Source organism: Anas platyrhynchos, chromosome 2, assembly GCF_047663525.1.
Source record: "Anas platyrhynchos isolate ZD024472 breed Pekin duck chromosome 2, IASCAAS_PekinDuck_T2T, whole genome shotgun sequence".
NCBI lineage: Eukaryota > Metazoa > Chordata > Aves > Anseriformes > Anatidae > Anas > Anas platyrhynchos.
The window spans coordinates 88,910,164-88,929,588 of record NC_092588.1 but is presented as its reverse complement, the minus strand read 5'-3'; the positions used below and the strand labels follow the sequence as shown (position 1 = coordinate 88,929,588).

General features: G+C 39.1%; 1 long non-coding RNA gene across 1 annotated transcript in view; it reads right to left on the bottom strand.

The window, feature by feature from the left end:
- The window catches only part of LOC106019911 (uncharacterized), a 45,275-nt gene extending 26,135 nt beyond the window's left edge, over nucleotides 1-19,140 (bottom strand). Inside the window, exons 1-2 of the long non-coding RNA XR_003495433.3 lie at nucleotides 18,051-19,140; nucleotides 7,227-7,297 (exon numbers count right to left, since the gene is read on the bottom strand). This is a non-coding gene — a long non-coding RNA (uncharacterized lncRNA). The remainder of the gene's footprint in view (nucleotides 1-7,226; nucleotides 7,298-18,050) is intronic.
- Between the last annotated feature and the right edge of the window lie 285 nt (nucleotides 19,141-19,425).

Genomic DNA, 19,425 nt, shown 5'->3' with positions numbered 1-19,425 from the left:
AAAAGATTACATCATAGTTCGTAATTTTTCTCTGGAATTAAATCAGTGGCTTCTGTCACAAAGATACAAGTGAAAAAAGTACTGAAGGAAGGCATAAGAAGTAAGCTGCAGGTAAAAAGAAAGCAGCTAGAGTATGTCTGTCAATCTGAAGAAGTAGAGTTGTTTAATTTGAAGACAGCAAAATTGAAAGGGAGAAAATAAATTTGTAGTACAGGAAGTCAGACTGTTCACAGAGCTTTCCACTGAAGATATCAAGCAACATGGATGGAGGAAGCAGATAATGAGTCTTATGAGAAAGATTTTATATTATGAGAAAGATTTTGTATTTTCTTCAGTGATATTTGTGATTATTATCACAATTATTGTGATTTTTTTTGTGTGATTTATTGTTATATTTGTGATTATTATCATAAAGATTGATCTTTGTGGGGCTCAGTGTAACTCCTTGATGAATAAACAAGTGACTTCCACATTAGGGTGACAGCTCACCATTTATGACTACGTATCATTCATCGTGGTTTAATCTACTTAATGTACTCTTCTTTGATTTTTTGTTTTGAGATCAAAGTCCTCTAATGAGAGTGCCATACAAGACTAAGTTAAATTCACTGTAGAAATCTCAATGTGTTATCATACTATCTTTGTCAAGAAAGTTTGTAACCCCTAAGAAAATTATTAAAAAAAAAAAAATGTTTTCTGTAAGTTGTTTTCATGTATATTACTAAATATGACAAGTTCTAAAAATTGTTAGACCAGACTCTTCTGACAATCCTGTTTTCATTGGTTTGTCTATGGACCTCAAGATTTTAAAGAACCTTGTTTTAAAGAAACTTGATCTCTGTTGGATTGTGGGTGTTAAACTGCAGACACCTTCATGTCGATTCTCCTTTTGGCTTCATTGGAATGTGAAGCGGTTAGTTTTCTAATATGATTTTTTTTTTTCCTTCCATTTTACAAATTCTACTACTACTTCCTCCTAAATGAACAGAATAGCACAGCAGGAGGGAACATTACGTGGATTGTGCCTGCAATCATGTTGGGAAACTGGGCACTGCCTAGCCACTACAAAGGCAAAAACAATGCAAATGATTTGTAGTAATATTAAAATAAGTAATCAGATCCATTTTTTTGTTTGTTTGTTTGTTTTTAAGGACAGCAGGTAGCTGTCTTAAATACAGATGTACTTATGAAGGAGACAGATAATTTTTTCTTGGCAGCTCTTGTTTATTTTTTAAAAAATAAACAGTCGATCATGTTTATAACACTTCACTAACTATAAGCCCTGATTGTTAGCCAATAGCAAATCAAGAGAGGGCATCTAACCCATTAATTGTCATCCATGAACAATTTTTTTTTTTTTTTTTTTAAAGCTGGAGAAGCCAAAGTGGCCGATTCTGTTCACTGAAATCCCTATTTTGATATTTGCTTCCATAAATAGGTATAACATAAACAGTTTATAAACAGTTTCCACTAACAGGTTGCCCAGAGAAGCTGCAGATGCCCCATCCCTGGAGATGTTCAAGGCCAGGTTGAATGAGGCCCTGGGCAACCTGATCTGGTGGGTGGCATCCCTGCCCATGGCAGGGGGGTTGGAGCTAGATGATCTTTAAGGTCCCTTCCAACCCAAGCCATTCTATTCTATTTTAAAATCAGAAGTATTAAGTCATTTAAAACAAAGAAAAACAACAACAACAAAACACAATAAAACACAACAACAGCAACAAAAATCAGCTGTTGCTGAGTTATCAAGTTCTCTAAATATTTGAGCAGAGTAACCAGGTGACATTGCTATATACCTTAAAACACATCTCCTTTCTATTTGTTATACTTCCCTGATGCAGTTGGAATTTAACATATGCATACACAGCAGACTACCTGCAGGAATGACCACCTGCAGCAATGGAGTCTTAGATTATAAAACCATTAGATTAGCATAGGACCTGATCATAACAAAACTTAAAGAGTAGTTTCACTGGCTGCTCTGTAAGTTACCTTACTATAACAGTAATGCTTGCTGTGTCACCAGTTGGATTTTGAATATTTCCTGTAAAAGTAGTAATCACCAAATGTTCATAAAACCACCATTAAATGTTCATAAAACCACCATTAAGTATTCTGGATTGATCTTCACATGTACTAGGCATTGATAGATGCTATAAATGAGTAATATTTGCAGGATTTTTTCCATTTATTTATTTATTTATTTATTTATTTCGTGTGTGTGTGTGTGTTCTCCTCCAGCTGCCTCCAGCTGTCCAGTGACAGCTATGCTGCAGCACACGGTTTGGCCTCATTCTTAAAATGTGCCTCTAAAATTTCTATTTTATTTTCTGGATAACTTTTGAAAGATGGTTCTGCTAGATTTTCTAATGAAATTTGGCATATAGCTAGCAAATTTTTCAGGTATTTGGATAGGAAGGGGCTTAGACACTGGTGGTTTTTTTTTGTTGTTGTTTTGTTTTGTTTTGTTTTTCCAGCTTTAACACATGCATGGAATATATGGTGGAAGAAGTTTTCATCTGTAAACTGGTAGATAGTTCATTAAGCTCTAGGTGTTTGATACCCAGATCTTGTTTAAACTTGTCAGTAAAGATGATAACATTTTTAAATTTATGATTTTGTGTCTTTTTATTTTTATTTTTTGTTTTTGCTTGTATGGATATTTTAGCTCAATGTTTAGTAAGTGAAAAAAATAAATCAAATACTAGGAATGATTAGGGAAGTACTAGAGAATACAACAAAGAACACTGTGTTCATCCATGTTGAACTTGTATCTTAGATATTGTGTGAGGACATGCCAACCCCTTCCACCAATAGCACATACCAAAAACAGAAACATAAAGCTGGAAAAAATTTAGATAAGAGCTAAAAGAACATGTGAACAGCTTCTATGCAAGCAGCACATAGGTTAGCACTCTTCATCCTGGAAAAGATGTTTAAGGAGGAAAGGTCAGTCTTATAAAATTCCGAGTGTCATGGAGAAGGTAAGAAACTTAATTGTTCACAGTCTCTTCTGATACAAACATTCAAGGGCAGTAAATGAAGGTGGCAGACTCAAACCAAGGAAGAGGAAGTGGTTCTTCACAAAGCATGCAGTTAAGCCACAAAGCTATGAAACAGCGAGGATTACTGTTTACATAAGAAAGTACCTTGGGCTCAGTGTGTCCCTAAATTGCAAATTAGAAACAGAGTCACGTAGGTTGGAAGGGGACACCTAGTCTAACCCTGCGCTCAAAGCAGGCCCAGGTGAAACAGCTTTTCCAGGACTTTGTTTGGCCAGGTCCCACATGCCTCCGAGGTGGAGATTCCACAATCTCTTTGGGCATCACCAGTGTCTGTCCACCCTCATAGCAAGAATTCTTTTTCCTATATTGAGTGAGAATTTCCCAAGTTTCATGCCATGTCTGTTGCTGCTTTTGAAATTCCAAGATGAGAGTCCCTGCCTGAGCTATTTTGTAGGTAAACTGGTCTCCATCTGTATCACAGCTATGTCTGTGCCTGGCCAAAGAACCCTGTTTTCTTGGGCCTGACCTGCAATCTGAGTTCCCTGCTAGACTTCAGACCTGGATTATCACCAGAAAGTAGTGTGATAATCTGGATTTTTGGCAAAATCCAGATGCCGTCCGTGTGCCTGCCCTCCTGCCTTGTACAGAGACTGTGGAACAGGGTCCTGGATGGGGATGCCCCTTCCTCCCTTGCTGTGTTCATCTCCCCATCCTTTAGGAAGCAGCTGGTCCTTGTTTGCCATTTCAACAGCTTTCTCACTAATTGGCCCCCAGCCTGTACAGCTGCACAGTGTTATTCAACTCTTGTGTTTGCCTTCATTGAACTTCATGAGGTTCCTGACAACCCATTTTTCCAGCTTATCTAGCAACAAAAATACACAGGAGGCAGGTATCTTATTCACCCCCCCATATTTTGGTATCATCTGCGAACTCACTGAGTGCACTCTCACCGAGATTGCTAATAAACATGTTGAATGGTATTGCTACTGGTGTTGATCTCCATGGACAATCACTAGTAAATGGCTGCCTGTTGGACTTCTTACCTCTGATCACTGCTCCTCAAGCCACACAGCCCACCCAATTTTCTATCCACCCTATCATGCACTTAGCCAGTCCATATCTTACTCGTTTGCCTGTACAAATATTATGGGAGACCATGTCAAAGGCATGCTAAAGTCAAGGTGTGCAATATGTACTGCTCTTACATTGCTAACACAACTAGATGTCTCATCATAGAAAATCAGTTGGTTAGACACGATCTGTCCTTGGTAAACACATTCTGGTTGTTCCCAGTTACCATCTTCTCCTTTCTGTGGCTGGAAATAGCTCTCAAGAGGATTTGTTCCTTGACCTTCTGAGGGATTGGAGTGAGGCTGACCAATCTGTACTTCCCTGTACTGTTTGCCCTTATTAAAGGTGGGTAAGATGTTTGCCTTTTCTCAGTACTCTTAGATGCTCCTAATCTGGTACAGTGGACTTCTATATGCTCGGCTGATTTAAGCGCTCCTTAATTGTAATTTCCTCTGCATTTTCACTGGCTCAGCTAGTAGGTAGTGGGAACCAGGCAGCCAGAGAGGAGACCTAGCCAGTGAAAACAATGTCAAACAAAAACAAAAACAAAAACAAAACAGTGTCTCAGCTTCTTCCGTATCCTTTATCACTAGGTCCTCATCTGCACTGAGCACCAGGCCCAAAATTTCTCCAGCATTCCTTTTGCTGCTAAAGTTGTTCTTGTCCTTCACATCCCTCACTAGTTTCAATTTCAGATGAGCTTTAGTTTTCCACATTCTTTACTCTGTACTCAAGAAATGCTTCTATAGTCTTCCTGGGTAGCTTTCCTTCTTTGTACATCTTTATCGTATTTTATATTGGCCTCTAGGGCAATCTCCAGTGTGATTCTACTGAGCAAATCCCTGAATAACCCAAAACTTGCTCTTCTGAAGTCCAGAGTTGTGATCCTATTGTTTGTCTATTTTGTCTCAAGACTTTTAACTCCATGATCTCATGGTCACTGCATCTAAGACTGCCCTTGACCTTTACATTGGTGACTTGCTAGTAAGAATGAGGTCTAGTTGACCATCTTCTTTAAACAGCTTCCTTATAAACTGTGTCAAGAAATTTTCATTGACATGTTCCAGAAACCACCTAGGTTGCTTGTCTCCCAGCCCTGTTGTCCATGCAGCAGATATTTGGGTGGTTGAGTACAAATGAGTATCTGGCTGTACGCCTGTAAAGCTTCTGACCGTCTAATGAAAGCTTCGTCTATGTCTTCTTGATCAGGCAGTCTGTAGCACATTCTTACCAGAATACCACCTCTGTCAGCCTGTGCTCTGGTTCTTAGCCATAAGGTCTCAGGTGGTGCCACTTCACCTGTTCCAAGGCAAAGTTCCATGCTCTCTAGCCACTCCTTTGCATAGAGTGCAAACCCTCATCCTTGCCTTCTCAGGCTGTTTTTCTTCAAAAGCCTGTATCCATTCACTGTAGCACTCCTGTCACGTGAGCTGTACCATCATGTCTCTAATTCCAATGAGGTCACAGATTTACAACTACATGGACTTCTATCTCTTCTTGTTTACTTTCAGGATGTATGCATTTGTGTACAGGCACTTGAAACGTGCCCCGAGCTATGCTGATTTCACAGGGGGAATGTGAGAGCCTCCACAGTCATGTTGTCTCTCAGATGTTTCCTCAAACAGCTGACTACTGGGAGAGTATTTGAAAAAGTATCATTATATGTTTTTTCTATTTTTGCACTCTTCCACCGAAATCTGCTTTTGATCACTGCCTTTGGTGTGTACCTGAAGAATTGCCACCAGCAGGAGGGGTTATGTCTGTTAAATTCTGATGTCAAGTGTAGGACATAAACCCAAGACTCTGCAAGACAGTCAGAAAGTCTGCTGCAGAAAAACTCATAGCTTTGAGCCTAGTACCTCCACCCCCGCTTGGCAACCATCTGAAACAGGATACTGGGCTACACAGACCCAGTACAACCATGCTCATATTCTTGGGTTGCTGCCCAGAGCAGATATGCAAACTGAAATACTTCTTTTGTTCCTCTGCCTTTTAAGATAATACTTGATTTGGAACTGCTGAAATTCTTTCTAGGTGTTTTTCATAATTGTTTTTTAACCCAGTCATCTTGATGCTGAGTAGTTCTTCAGTCTACTTGGATGCTAATTGAGATATCACCTAGAAATCCATGTTGTCAGCAAAATCTAACTCTCCTAATGTACTGTTGCTGAACTAGGCAATGCATGTGTTACAGCAAGACATTTTTTTTTTTTCATAATGAATGAATGAACAATGCTTACAGAAAATATGAAAGAACACTTTCCTATTCAACACAGTCCACATTAAACATTTTAACATGTTCTCACCTTGATCATACCTTAGACTAAGTCCTATATGAAGACTCATTAATTTTTTTTTGACATATTGAATATTTAGGTATGCTTCAGAATGATTCATCATGATCCTGTCAAATAGTTTCTGGAAATTTGTAGTTTATATAACAACTTTTGTTTTTATTGCTCCGTGTTCAATTTCAAGACTGCTCTTAGACTGAAAAAAAATCTGTAAAACACATGACTTTCGGAATCAAGCCTTGATTGATTATCCTTTTGCTTTCTTTCTTCCATTCAACGTGATACTGCAGGAGATTTGGTATCACTCACAAAAGCATAATACATTTCAAATACATTTTCAAACGCAGGATACCCTGTATTATCTTGATTACTGTGCTATTTTCTTATTGTTCTGAAAATCAGTAAGGTTGCTGAGGCATATCAAAAACAAGCATCAGAACCTCTCCAAACAGGAGAAATTATGTGGCAAAAGTGCTAACAACATGTCATAAAGCACAGACTTGTAAATGTTTACTAGAACTAGTAAAAGTAACTGAAAACATTGGATGTATTTTTAATTTTCCTCACGTTTTAAAATATATGGAGTCCAGTTGTCAAAGTGATGTTTTTTGGAGATGGTCCAAATGTCTGCATTATTAATAGAAGATGTCATCAGGTCTATCTCATTAGGTCTTCCTGTTGCATTATTCTAGATATAGAAACTGAACAGCAAACCTACCCTGTTCATCAGTTTTTGGTCCTCCTCAAACTTCTGCTCAGAGCAACAAAATAAAAGGTCTTTTTATTCCTAAATTTCAGGCCAATGAAGTTATTACAAGCATGGGACTCTGCAGAAAGGATAGTGAACACACCCTACCTGATAATGAAGAAGCTGCCCTCAGCATCTTTTGCACAGCACGTCTAGGCAGGTCTTTCTAGCAGTTATACCTAAAAAACAATGAGAGGAATGAAAAAGACTGCAGAAATGAGTACAGAAACATCAGAGCTATGTTGTCCTGTTTACATCATAAGCTATACACCCTGAAATGTGTACAGCATGGATATTGGGTTCTCAGCTCTAACCCTTTCATTCTACATGTCTATCTCTCTTGCTGATGTAGACATATCCTCTGTATTCCCCATTCTACATGTACTGACCCATCTCCCACCTCTTTAAACTGGCAGCTCCATGCAATCTGCTTCTTCCTCTATATGAATGAGGAGGAGGAAACTTCTACCACACTCAAAAAGATCTTGAAAAGACATTTTCTCATTTCCCTTTGATCATACACTTCAGAGTGTCTTAAAACTCACCCTTTGCATTTAAGGATAATTTTAAGTCAGTTAAAGGAAAACTGAGTTGTACATGAATAGGAGAAATTTTGGAAAGGGGAAAAAAGCCAGGGCATTAAAAGCTAGATGAATATAAAAGCAAAATATTTTTAAAGAACACAGATTATTTAAGGAAACATTATGAAATTGTTAATGTCACTTTCTTCTGGAAGATATACAAATCAAGACAGACAAATAACCTAACTAAAAACCATGTAGCCAATGGGTAAGTCATGTACTAAGTAGAGGAGGAATACTTTCACTTGATCATTTCACAGCTGAACAGCAGACTGTGATTTCTCCAGAGAGGCTTCTTCTGCTGTAGACTTTGTTTGTATAGTGAGAACAATGTCTGAAAGAAGGTATTTCAGTTTCAGGTCTTTGTTCCAGTTTCCAGGCTCTTGACAAATTTAAATTACATACTTTTTCCATGACAGGGAGAATATTGTATAAAGAATTGTGACCTGATTATTTATCTGCTATATATTTAACTTGTAATATTTTCACCTCAGAGAATCAAACAGGTTGATATTCCTCAGAGTCTAGGAAATGGATTTTTAATTAGCTACCCAGAGAATGTTTCCAGATGATGGATGTGAAGGTGATTTTAGTATTCTGTTTTACTCCTGGCCAATGATGTTTGCACTGTATTTTAAACTAGGGTTTAAGGTCAGCCTTCTGGCACAGACAGTCTATTGAACACTGGTCATGTCTGCCATTGGTCTCTGCAGGGGAGAAAGACAAGGGAAGGTGAGGACAGAGGCAGCAGTAGTTTCCATGATCCCACTAAGGTGATATGGGAGCTTGCCTGAAATGTTCTTTTTGTTCCTTTCCGTAAGGCAGAAGGGATTGGATCAACTATTAGGCACAACTAGCCAGCTGGTATTGGGGAATTTCTTTTACAATAGAGAGAGATGGAGAACTCCAGAGCTACATGAACTTTTCCTTTATTCAATTCCTACTCCTTCTGGCAGCTGAGCAGTATTAAGTGTACACTATGCTAGGATGATACTGCGAAGAAGCATGAGGAGAGGGAAAACTGCATTTGTGCATGAGATGTTCCCCCATCTTGCCTGGGGAGGCAAGGCCCTGGAATCAGAAGGAACTGCCACGCAGCTGATACAGGAAGATGGTATGGAGGGAAAATAAGCCAAAGATGTTTTATTTCTACCCATTCCCCAAAGTACATTCTCAAAAGACATGTACTTATTATTTGCAAGCTTGATCCTAACTTATCTCACTGAATGGCCCTTTAAGGTTTGGCAAATTTGGGGCCTGAGCTAGGGGACTAGCTTGGAATCTTGGATTTAGATTCAACAATGTGAATGCAAATTGGGTTAGATTTTCAACTTAGAGAACTGATTGAAGATGAAAACATGCTCACTGAATTGATACTCACCTAAAGGAACATCCTGCTCTTAATCCTGTTGGGATAAGTCTGCACAAGTCTTGCTAACAGCCTGAGCTAACCAGCTATGAGCTAGATGTGTAGCTGTGCTTAGTGCAATTCCACGTTTGATCTAAAATGCCCGACTGAACAGTATGATATACCAAACTGGGCTTAGTGCTAGGCTTACAGTGCTATATACCTTCCAGTCTAACATAGAGGTTTGTGAGGCCTGTGCACCTGAAAAATACCACGTGGGTACACCACTGGTCCAACAACCTTAAGGAGGTGAAAAGCAGGAACATGAAGGAGTTAGAACAGATAAGAACTTGGTTAACATGAGCCCAAGAAACCAAGACTGCTGAATTTTGTATTTATAAAAACAAAGCAAAAGACTACTACTTCTCCTAGGTCATTTAACACCTACGCTGATGTCTTGGAGAAAAAAATATATAGTATACAAATCAGCATTGAGGGAAAGAGAAAAGAAATGAGAAAGGAATTAGAAATATTGACTTCCTCACATGTTTATATGAGGACTATTTGCTAAAGAATGTACAAGAAATTAGCAAGGAGGCTGTAGTGCAAAGTACAGTCCCATTTGCAAGTTACTACAGAAGAAGCACGGGTACGAATTTAAAGTGTTTCTGTTACTGCATGTTAACTGCCAGGGTGCACATTTGGACTATGTAGTAAACATGAGGTTGTCTATGCTACAATGAAATAGACGTAAGCTACATTGCTTTATGATATATGATATATATACAATAATGACATACAATGTCCGTTTTCACTATCATAAAGTTCTCACTCTAAGCTTACCTTCTGTTAACTTACTCATGAAACAAAATTCTGAAAAGAATTAAAATAAGTTATTGGAATTTGGGTTACATATACAGAGACTATTGAGACATTACTGAAATGGGAAGTATTTTTCGTCTAAAAAATTGGCAAGTTCTAGTCTACTTAGGTTATTATGCTGTACAAGTGACCCTCAGAGCACTTAATTCTGGACTCTTCACTGCCAGAAAGATGAAGACAAACTGAATCCTTCACTGTTGCTTAGTATATTAATGTTCCTACTTTTTAATCCTGTCACCTTTAAAGGTAAAGATCTCAATACCAATTACCATCTGTCAGACTGAACGAAGAGCAAAAAGAAACATATTTTGTGACAGGGCAGAATTCTGTATATATAAAAGCAGAGTAACCCTAATGATTTCAGTGGTATTATTTCTGTATTACACTAGCAAAAGCGGGATCAAATTCTGTTACAGCTTATCTCTATATCACTATAAATGACCTATTTTTTTTTTTTTTATAAAACCTGTATGTATCACTCTTAAAGGGATATCTGTCTTTACACTTGACATTAGAGTGTCCTTTCTTTTCAGTCTAAGTTGTCTATTCTTCCACAGGCTACCTAGAAATACTTCTTTCCCAGAGTAGCATATGGTCTGGCTTTGTGAATGATAAACCTCATGGGGTAGTTCCTTACTGGTTAAAAGGTTTTCAGAGTATTAATCCTGAGAATCTGAATGTAAGGGAGAGATATGGGAACTATAAACTGGATTTTCACTCACTTTTTTGAAGTTTCTATCTGCTTGAAGGGACTATGTATCCAGAAAGCAGGGGGCATTGGCTGTTTGAAAATTGAAGCTGTTTTAAGGTGTCACAAATGGTATACATAAGTTTAATGGTCATTTAAAAAATCCAAACAAACTCTAGACAGGTATATTTTAAAATATTTTTGAACCTCAGATATATTTAACCTCTCATCCTTAACTTTAAATTTAAAATTGCATTTTGTACTTTAAATTACATTATATTAAATGAAAAACAAATAGCTTTCAATTGATAACACTGTGAAGTAGTTTATTTGTTTTTAGAGATAGGTTGGACACAAGAGATAATTAATATTTTTGTGGGCTCAATCTGCTTTTTATATCTTTTTATATAGGCACTATAAAAATTTGTTCTATAATATTCTAGCAACTCAATACTTTTTCCCCAGAATTGTGTGTCATATTTTACATGCAAAATATGTTATGGAGAACATATTGGTGCATAACTACAGTAAAGTATCTGTTCCTCATAGTCTGACAAGAAAAATAGTTGGGGCAGACCACTATGGGTTTGATTTTTTTTTTGGCTTGTAATTTAGTACATCTCCCCCTTTCATCTGAAATGTCCTTCACATCTACCAGTGCCTACAGGATTTAAGGCTACTCTTGTATAGATTAAATCAATGTTAAAACTCATTAAGTTTTACAAATATAGGATAAAACTTTCAGACAGGCATGGTTTGAATTTGAAACTTAACTACATCAGATCAGTATAGAATAATGTGTGTTGGTTTAAGCAACCACATTAAAATACTTTCAAAATCATCTGTGCATCATACTTGTAGAAGACAACATAATGTTGACTAGAAAGCATATGATGACATATCCATATCTTTGAACATACTGGAAGAATGCAGGCACAGGTCCTAGTATAAAAGACCATGAAATGAAACACTGTTTTCAATGCTGACAAGGAAATAGGGACCCCAGATGTGACTGGCTATTGTGCTGCTTACTTTGATTTCTGTCTGAAACATTTATCTGCTTGTTTTGTTTGCTTTCATTCAGAGGTGTTTCTCCTGAGGCCCTTGCTTAGTTTTTGCCCCATAGCCCTGAATGTAAAAAATTGTGCCTTCTCTTGCAAGGCTGCATCTTCTGCTCTATGTCCCCTGGGGGGCACAAGGACATAATCTCCTCCTTTGTACAGAAGTAACTATATTATCAGACTCTCATCTGTTTATCCAAGGTCAATGTCTACCAGGAAAAAAAGCCTTCTTGGGATTTTCAATAATAAGACATAATTAGGAATTCTTTCTTATTTGGCATCACCTGCAGCTCAGCACCACTGCTTTCAGAGTAATCCATAGGGTCAGTGTTGCCATCGGAGAAAAGCTGCCACTCAGGAAAAGCAGAAGCATTGTTCCTTGCTATTCTTACAGTAGTACTATCCCAGCTGGACTCTGCTTACATTATACGAGCTGATGTGATCTCAGACCTAAGTGGTGTGGCCACAGGCAAATAAAAGAAAACACAAGTATAAATCTAGGAGATTTCTGTTTGCAACAGTAATGCTTCAAGCAGAAGCACTAAGCTGCACTTATCCCATTTGAATTTTGCTTTTCCAGTCTGTCCTAATAAGATTCACTCATATGAGCTAAGTATTTCCCTCAGTAACCATCCTTGCATTATTAATAACCAACTCAATTTTGCTTGCTAGAATAAGAGCTCTCCTTTAATATGTAAGATTAGGTTCAAGTAACAGTCTTTCATGAATGCATATATTATCAGTCTTTTCCACTAATTGGTCTCAAAGTATGTCATCAATCTTATCACCCAATCCACATGGTTTGGAAGCTGTTCTCCAACTCAGATGCTAACATTCAGCTAAAGACCTTAACAGTCACGTAGGGGGAAAAGCTGAGGCAAATGTTAGCTATGCTCCACGGCAAAGCCAGCAAGAATGAAGAGATAAAGCTATCCAATGCTCTTAGAAGAGCCACCATATTACTACATGTAAAGGAATATCAGAACGGAAAATCAGTGATGGAAGCACGTGAGTCTGGACTTAATCCTTCAGTGCTTAATCCATTTTGATGAAACAGGTCTATCACTGCAGTTAATCTCTGAAGGACATGTGTTTACCTTAAACAGTCCTGCTAATTGTTAGATTATTCAAAAACAGATGCAAGGGACGCAGAATTATGTATTTCCCATTGTAAGAGGAACAGTTCGATAGTCAGTCCTCTTTTTTTTTTTTTTAATTTATTTAGTATAAGAAGAGAAATAGCTGTAATCTCTAAAGCAGAACTGTATATAGTCAATGATAGAACAGGATGCAAAGTCTCTGCTTACCACTGGCTGAAGCCAGATTTATTTATCTTAGCTCTTACTCATTCTCAGCTTCATTACCCATGTGGAAGACGCGACTCCTGAATAAAAGTATTGGAGCCAAGGGATTTTTTCCTGCATGACAATTTTTTTTTTAAAGACATAAAAAAGTTAGTCTCAGTTCTGAGGGACGGCACAATGGGAGCCATTAGGCTACCAAGTTATGGTTAGCCAGTTGTGTCAAAGGAATTTTCTCCTCATGAATTTCATTATCCTCATCACACAGAGCTAACATCTCTTCTGCCAGGGAGAGATGGTATATTGGCACACCCTTGGGACAACATTTTCATTCAGTAGGCTGAAGGTTCTGTTACAGGTTTTAGCATATAATACCTATATATGTTTTGGTAAGTGACATACTTACTGGTTACCTCTTCCTCACTGGCACAAGAACAGTCATCTACAGCTGTAACACAAGACTCAGCAACATCTAAAACCCACACTGAGTGCCTCTTACTGCTCCAGCGATGTCATTTGCTCTCTGGGCAGACTCCGGCTTTACCGAAATGAGGGACTCTGCTCAGTCTGCACAGTAGGCTGATGCAAAGTGGCTCCATTCAGACATCTTAGATCTCCTCTTGCCAAGCTGTGGGCTTTACACCTCCAGACCCTTCCAGAACCAGATCCTAATGTCTTTGGCAGACAGCAAGGCCCTGCAATACAGATCCATGGGCCCTGTTTCTCATGCACGTTGACCCTTTTTGGCAGCCGTACATAACTCATTTGCCTTGAAGAGCTCACTGGCAGCAGAAGTGTGTGAGGGGCTCCGTGGGTCTCACCCTGGAGGCAGGGAAAGGGTGGGGAGGCAATGGCCACTTCTCTCCGGAAGGTTCTGGTGTCTCGGAGCACAGGTGCTTCAGCAGCACAAGCAGCAACATGTGAGGGCGCAGCCAGGAGAACTTCGTTTTCAGCTGACTAACCTTTTTTCTTGGCAAGAACCAACATTTCCTTGTATTAAAAAAAAAAAAGAAAAAAAAAGAGGAGAGTGCATGAGACAGAACTATTTTCTTCCTCAGCATCTATTCTGGAGCCAGGGAGAATGCACTAAACTCTCTCTTTGTGTAATGAGCTGTTTGGATGAGAGTATTTTTCTGTTGTAGTGGAATCAAGGAGCTTCAGGCTTTTGACCAGCTACTTAAGCAGTGGGTTTTCACCACGTTTTTACTGCTTTTCTAGAAGAGATGCATGACAAGGGGGTCCACTCTACCCATTCCTCCCTGCTTCTCTCAGATCATCTCTGGTTTCTGAGATAAATAGTCTGCCTTAGGGTGATGTGATAGGCCTACCTCAGCCTGCCTTGGCTTAAGGATGTTGTGTTTCAGCTTTTGTTGAAAACCTTGGGATTTAAGATCTCTCTCTCTCTCTTTTTTTTTTTTTTTTGTTCTTTTCCTTTTTTTTTTTTTTTTTTTTTTCAGCAAATTGGAGGCATTTTGCAGTTAGTCTCTCCAAGTCTTTTCTTTCACCTAACAAGAGAAGGATTTTACTGGTTTTCCACTTTCTCTTAACGAAACGCATTGAGCAAATTTAATGCTGCTTCTCAGACGGTAAAATTGGATTTGTCCAGATGGACACTGTTACAGTCCTCCTTTATAGGTGGGATTAATTTTATTAAAATATAATCCTCCCATGCTTACATTATCCCCTTCAGACATTCCCTTTTTAATCTTTTGCAAAGTAGCATTAACCAGTTTCTGGCATTCATTAAGAATTATATTAAAACACAGACACACCTTTTTAGGCTACAACTGCTGAGAAAAAGCAAACCTGGGATTTCCTTTTCTTAGAGTCCCTCTCTGCGCCAATCAGATAGGAACAAGCAAGACATGGTTGCACCATTCCCTCCAACCTTATGGCCGCAGGGGTACGAAGCAGTCCCCTGACCACTGACCAGCGTTCTGTGACAGAGGTGGCTTTGCTTCACAGCCATGGAAAAAAAACACATGCTGTCCCACCGCCTGGCTTGAGGGAAGGTCTACAGAGGCCTCTGTGATTTTCCATTTCCATCCCGTGCAGCGCAAGGCCTGTGCACCACTTAAATCCCAATCAAAATAGGGCTTAGGTAATAGCCTTGGCAGAAGGGCGAGTTCCACCCACATTCCTTTGTGCTCATCTGGGCTGGAGAACCAGAACTGGAAAGCAGCATGTTTTTTTTTATGGCTTGGAACTGAATATTTACTGTGCACCTACGTCAGCTTTGTTTCTGACCATGCTTTCTGTGAAGCCAAAAGCTACCGGAGTATATGCTGTTTGTATTATAAATTTAGAATTCTGTGATTAAGTTGAAAGAATAAAAACAAGAAAACTTTGCCATTCATTAATCTTGTGCTGGGAATAAGCAGAGAGAGACTTCTCAATTACGTTATTTGTCTCAAAAGAGATCCTCAGGTTTCCAAAATCTTATCGGCCAGGTTGGAAACATACACATGGTACAAAAAAGTAAATAAATCTCTTTTGATTTGTCTCCTGATTTTTGGCAAAGCCCTGAAGTATACATACTTTTCTATTAATTATAGCATGTTAAAGTCCACATATAAGTGAGAAATAAAGGAGAACTTAATATATACATTAAAAAGAAAAAAAGGAAAAAGCCAAAAGCCTACTGAAAAGCCAAATAGAAAAGAAAGCAAGAGCAAAGAGAAAAGTAGTATGTTTGAAATTATTTTTCTTTTTAGCTAAAACACAAAACCTTGGAAATAATATTATACATTTCAACATATACTAAACCCTAAAGAAAATAAGATCCCTAATCTGTTTTTCTAAAAATTGTTTTACTTAATGTCACAATAATTCTGATACTGATACACCTCAAATATTTATGGGAAACAGAAACATACTTATGGTGCAAGTTGTTAGGTAGACATAAAATGAACACACCCACAGCTAGATAAAAAGGTAACAACAAGCAACCAGGAGATCTATGGAAGAACTGTGAAAAAAAAAAAATCCCTGGAAAGAAGAAATGTAAAAAAGAGAAGGCGCAGCAGAAGTGTCTGAACACATGGGTAGAAGGGTTCAAAACATGCATGCTCTTTTTTCTCCTTTCATTGATAAAAACAGGTTTTCAGAACACTTGTAATATGGTATTATCAATGCAGCTAAACCATAGCTGTTGTTGCTCAGTTTTAATAATATTACTTTATACATAGTTGTAGTTGCCTAAGAGAACAGTTCTGAAACAGAAAAACCATTCAGCTAGTTCACTTTCTCACATCTGTCTTTTTGGAGGGTGGGAATTCATAAGGGTATCCTAAACTACCTCATCTATCAGTATTTGCACTCCTAAGTTTTTAGGTATTGTATGAACACAGTGTCAAGCCTTGACATGCTATCAATGCATTAAAAGTTTTGGTCTTGGATGGGTCAATGCTATTCTTGGATATAAACCTCAGATACATCTTCCTCTTACTCCTACAGTAAGTATCAAGTTTGTAAACAAGAGCGGGAATCTCTGTTAAAACTTGACTGAAGCATAAACTCTTCCTTGTCTCTATTAGCTGAGGGCTGAAGAAATCATTCTTAACTGAGGAGATCATCCAGACCAAAGCTAATGATGAATTGTATCGGTCCATCCAGTTTTCACTCGTATCAGATGACACCTGTAGCCAATCTATTCAGCCCCATTCAGATGAGGACCACATTATTCTGATAGGCACATTGTATGATATTATCTTGGCAGTATGAAGCTGAAACTCTCCAGGATGCCCAAACCCTTGGCATCTTTAGTCCACCTGTATCTTAGATTGCCACAGCTACACTCAGAAAAATCTCAGTTAAGTCACTTAAAATCAACCTTAGAATTTCCCAACTCTTTTTCTCTGTAAATTTCACATTCTAGAAATAATAACAAATCTGTAACATGGTAGAAAGGATATTCAAGCTGCCTTTATAATTTCCTCTCTACTGGTTGGGGTATATCTATATATTTTTATTTTTACTTTGTACTTTGTTTTTACATTGTTACTTTGAGTTCCCTGTGCATTGCTCTCATTAAACCACATTGCCACCATTTGAGTGGATCTAGATAAATAACTGTTCATAGCACTAAACTGTGTCCCATAGACATATTCACAACTGCAAGTAACTGGGTTAGCAACAGGAGGGCAAATATTACTAGGTCAGATGGTGTAACAAAACTCTTGCAGATAGGTTCTGTCAAATCTTGCTATAGAGTTTGAAAAGTTATCTTCTCTATTTGCTCAATCCAATCTCTCTCTTAGTTGTCACTGTACCTGTGCAAATAGAAGCAAAATGTGACGGGGCAGAGCCACTGCACTTCAGAATTTTAGCACCAAATTTTCAGCACTTAAATTCCTTTGTAAACTCCCGTGCTGTCTTCTTTTTATTTAGTCAAGAATGCCAAAAAAAAATCTCATAATGCATTACTGGTCCGTATCATCAAAGGATCCAAAGAGGCTAGGCTGACTTGTGTTCTGGTAAATACCACTGTAAAAAACAGGGTCATCCTAATAGCAAAAATTTGCTTTATCTTATTGTCTGTTGATTTATCAGTTTGCTTTATATCACCTGTTCATACTGGCAAATCAACATCAATACATGGAAAATATATTTCAATTGTGATATGTGTTTATTATATACATGTATATGTATTTTCATTATGTAACTATTGTCGTGGTTCCGCTCGAGTGGGCAGCCGAGCTCCACCACAGCCGCTCTCTCACTCCCCCTCCTCAAAGAGGAATGGGGAGAAAATATGTGAAAAGGGCTCAAGGATTGAGATAAGGACGAGAAAATCACACAATAATTATTGTAACGGGCAAAACAGACTCAGCATAAGATAGATAGTAAGATTTATTGCTCATTACTAACAAGCTAGAGAAGTGAGAAACAAAGGAAAGAAACCAAAAGCACCTTCCCCCCCCCATCCACCCTCTTCCACCTCCTCCCCCCGAGCGGCGCAGGGGAATGGGGGAAGGGGAGTTATGGTCAGTCTACAGCGCTTCTTCTCTGCCGCTCCTTCTCGGTCACTCTTGTCCCCTGTGCTGTGGGGTCCCTCCCACGGGATACAGACCTTGATGATCTGATCCGGCGTGGGCTTCCCACAGGCAGCAGCTCTTCCAGAACTGCTCCAGATATGGGTCCGTACCACGGGGTCCATCCCTCAGGAGCAAACTGCTCCAACCTGGCTCCCCCACGGGCAGCAGCTCCTGCCAGGTCACCTGCTCCTGCGTGGTCTCCTCTCCACGGGCTACAGGTCTGGCCCGGAATCTGCTCGGGCCGGGGTCTTCCACAGGCAGCAGCCTCCGTTGATGCAGGGCCACCTGCTCCACCGTGGCCTCCTCCATGGGCTGCAGCGTGGAACCCTGCTCCACCGTGGTACTCCATGGGCTGCAGGGGGACATCCTGCTTCACCATGGTCCTCACCACAGGCCGCAGGGGACTTCTGCTCTGGCGCCTGGAGCACCTCTCCCCCTCCTTCTACACTGACCTTGGTGCCTGCAAGGCTGTTTCTCACTCCCTTGACTCTCCCAGCTGCTGTGTGGCGCAGCATTTTTTTCCCTGTCTTAAATATGCTCTCACAGAGGCGCAAAACAACATCGCTTATTGGCTCAGCTCTGGAAAACAATGGGGCCCTTCCCAAACATGGGGCAGCTTCTAGATCTTTCTCACAGAAACCACCCCTATGGCCCCCTGCTACCAAAACCTTGCCACGTAAACCCACTACAACTATATGAGTATTTTTTCTACAAAATACTTCTAAATAATCAAATAACCTAAGAGGAACTTCTCCCTTACTTTACACTCCCACTGAGAAAGCACTACATCCCACAAAGCCCCAGCAATACTTTTCATTTGTCCTACACTGTTCCCGATACATAACACTTCTGTGAGTACTAAGTCACCAGTCTGGCATGCAGAAGAGATGTGGTGGTGAGCTCTAAGCTGTGCACACACACACTGTCAAAAATGATTGACCTCTATGATTTCTAAACTTACTAGAGGGAGAAAGGGTGGAGAAAAATGAGGATTATGATGATATTGCATATGGTTAGCAACCTTAGAAAACCAACCTAAAAACAAGTATTAGGGGAATGAAATATTAATTATTTGGTGAAAGACATGGGAGAGAGGTAGTAGAAGACAATTACAAGATGAAATGCCAATAGACAGAGACATCAAGGCAAATAATAAGAGGCTAAATATTATCAGAAATGGAGAACTTTTACTGCAAGTTAATCTGCAGGTGTTCAACTCTTGGCTATTAAGAGGGTAAGGGATGAACAGATAAAGCTTTAGCAAGAAAAAAATATTTTTGTATCTCTGCTGATGAGGACATGGATGATATTTCTGGACTACTCTTTTGCTGGAAGCTGAGATGTGGGATTTGAAGAAAGATTTTGCACAGGGGCATGTGTTTCTGAGTTAAGGGACTAGCCTGCAATGAG